This window comes from Empidonax traillii, unplaced genomic scaffold (assembly GCF_003031625.1).
Source record: "Empidonax traillii isolate 1590-97213 ecotype Southwest subspecies unplaced genomic scaffold, ASM303162v1 scaffold3696:size20910, whole genome shotgun sequence".
Taxonomy (NCBI): Eukaryota; Metazoa; Chordata; class Aves; order Passeriformes; family Tyrannidae; genus Empidonax; species Empidonax traillii.
In genome coordinates this window covers 17,953-20,910 of record NW_020958889.1, presented here as the reverse complement: position 1 = coordinate 20,910, position 2,958 = coordinate 17,953, and the positions used below count along the sequence as shown (strand labels likewise).

The 2,958-nt window shown below is 51.0% G+C and overlaps 1 long non-coding RNA gene across 1 annotated transcript; it reads left to right on the top strand.

Moving 5' to 3' along the window:
- The first annotated feature begins 41 nt into the window (after nt 1-41).
- Nucleotides 42-2,956, top strand: LOC114072669. Its single transcript, XR_003574219.1, has 4 exons — nt 42-135; nt 1,310-1,373; nt 1,540-1,588; nt 2,847-2,956. It is a non-coding gene; the product is annotated as an uncharacterized LOC114072669 (long non-coding RNA).
- The last annotated feature ends 2 nt before the right edge of the window (nt 2,957-2,958 follow it).

Sequence of the window (2,958 nt, the reverse complement as noted above, 5' to 3'; positions counted from 1 at the left end):
CTGCTGCAGCAGCCCCCTGGAACGCAGCCTCCACTCCCCAGCCTGAGAACTCGAGCACCAGCAGTTCGTCCAGCTCACGCCCGGTCGCAGAGCAGCTGCGAGAGCTGAGAGAGGAGGAGGCCCTGAAGCTGCTGAGTACGTCTGGTGTATTTCTTGTCTGCTACAGCAGTGTCTTGTGTGCACGTCTCAGCTTGAGCTGTGCCACATGGTCCTCCTCACTTTAGTGTCACACAGGCATTCGTGCCTCCCTACAGATGGTGCTGCTGTGCTTGGAGGCAGCACTTGGGAGAGCACTCGGGGTGTTCCTCCTGCCTCTGAGGGCAGCTGCCACTGCCTTGGGTGTGCCTGAGCTTCCTCCTGCACTAAAGACAAAAGCAGGGATTGTTCCCAGATGAGCAAAAGGCTCTGACCTAGTGAATGGCCCAGGGAACTCCTGTCTGCTCGTGGCCAAGTGGAGCAGAATGTTTGGCGTCCTAAATTCTCTTTACACTCCTCACTTCTCACCCATCATCAGAGCCAAATTACTTCACTGAAATCACTTGCTTCTGGCATTGATTTCTCACTGGTGTCATTTTTGCCTCTTCTGACTCTTCTGACTACTAGCATTACTTCTACAGTTAATTTTTGTGAGAACTCTACATTTTTGCCAGAGAGAACTCCCTTGGAAAAATATCGGGTGAAAGCATGAAGAGGAGAGGAAGGAAAAGGCATTTTCAGTTGGCCCCAAAAGAAAAAAAAAGATACTTTGATAACAATCCCTCTTTCAGTTTTATGCTTCTAAAGATGTATCAAGGAGACACATCTATGTGGCATGATCAGGTACCAGTGCCCTGCAGGCAATTCTCACCACCAAGCCTCCAGCCCATCCGCTGGATATTCCACAGGTTCAGGGCACTTTGTCATGGCCAATTCCCAGCCAGTCAGTACTCCTGGAATGAGAGCTGACCACAGGCCAGCTACAAGCCCTGCACAGATCAGACCTTAGGGAAACAGCTTTTAGCCCAGTTTACTCTGTGTCTACCATCAAGGGACGAAAAGTGGATTGATCTGCTCCTCCGTGTGTCTGTTCTCAAAGACAGTGAGCTTCTGCCTTGAATGTGGCAACAGCTCTTAGCGGGGCTCAGCCTGGCTGTGGCTTCTCCACAGGGTTTTCAATGCTCTTTCTTGGGCTTTTTGGTGGGGGTGTTGGAGTTGTAATCCAGCTGAGCACAAAGGGCTCAGAGCCCCAGCCGGAGGGGCTGCCTTTGGGATCTGCCTGCAGCCGGTATCTCTGCTTTCAAGACAGCATGTTGCATTTTGTGTCTTTCAGGGAGCATTGTGAGCGATGGAGATCCACTGAAGAAATACACAGGATGGGAAAATATTGGCCAAGGGTGAGTGCAACCACACTTGCTTCGACAAAGCCAGGGGCCGGGGATTTTGCTGGTGCCACCCTCAAGCGTGAAGTCGGGCAGGCTCCCAGCGTGCTCAGACACGGGGCTAAGGGTCTCCCGTCTCTCAGTGCTGATCAGAATTTCTTCGCTGCTCTTCTGTTTCCAGGGGTTTCGGAACCGTGTCTAGAGCATTCGATGCTGTCACAGGAGGAGAGGTCAGTGCCAACAACCCCCCAGATTTTGCAGCTCTTGAGTGCTCTCCTCTGCGGTGTGAGCTGTGGCTGGAGCCCTGGCGCGCCAGACTTTGCTGCCAAGGCTGTTCTCCTGAAGCCCAAGCTAGAGGCAGCCTGCAAAATGCATTTGGGGCAGACTTTGTTGTTCTTCACTCCCTGAAAGAATGCAAGGAGAGCAGCGTTATCTTGCAGAGAAGGACACGCTAGCGTGGTCTTGTCTGATAAAGGGGCATTGACTGGCTGATGGCGACTGCCGTCGTTCAGGCCCAATTTGTCTCCATCCCAGGTTCAGAAACAGAGAAGATTTAGCTTCTTTTTCATCAGGGTTTTCATCTTGAATATTGAATGCAAAAGCTAATGAAGGAGAGATTATGTTTGCAACGCAGTTTTGGCTTTCAGTCCTAGTGAAGCTACTTGGCACACACACTGACCAATGAGAAGACTTTTCCCAAGAGCAAAGATCTCTCCTGAGCAGTGCCATCCTGGTTTGGTCCAGTGTCCTTTACAGGCCATCACAGAGATGCTCTTTGTAATAAGCAGACACGGCAGTGTCTTAGAGAGTCCCTCTGCTCTTTGGGGTTCCAGCCCCACATTCCTGAATTCTCATTTCTGGCTGTCAGCAAATACATCAGAATCTTTGTGGTAGTTCCTTATCCCCTGGCAGTGCTGCGCTTGGGAACTGTGCCTAGAGAGAGGTCTACAAGGCGTCTAAAAGCCCTAAGCCCTGCTTAGCACCTAGGGCGTATCCCATTGCAAATCTCAACCATTTCATCAGTAATACGATTGCTTTCCTGGGCAACTGAGAATAGCAGCAGTTTGTGAAATAGGCATCAGACCCCCTAGAAATGTGAAGGCATTCCCAGCTGTTTGGACACATTTCCACAAGAGCAAAATTGCTTTGTGCTTGCCAATCATCTGGAAATGGTAATAGTGGTGACACACGAGGGCCCTTGGGGAAGAATGTGGGTGCTGAGTGTTGTTAGAGCTTTGTGGTTGCTGGTTTTGAGACCATTTCTGCCAAGGGCACAAGGCAACACACCCATGGCCCTGGGCCCTGTCACTGGCACCCGAGGGAGCAGAGAAAGGGGCTGTTGGAATGTCACTTATGAATTGCTCTGACGTCGAACCACGAGGCCATTGGGCACAGCTTGCCTGGGACATTCCAAAACCGTGCACTCCCTGCTCGGGGTGGTCTCGTGCAAGAGATTTCTCAAGGTCATGGTTGTCAGCGTCATTTTAGGTGGCCATCAAGCAAGTCAAGCTCCACCAACAGAGCAAAGAGGAACTCCTGAAAGAGATCCTGGTCCTGAGGGATAAGAACCACCCCAATATTGTTACTTATTTAGACAGGT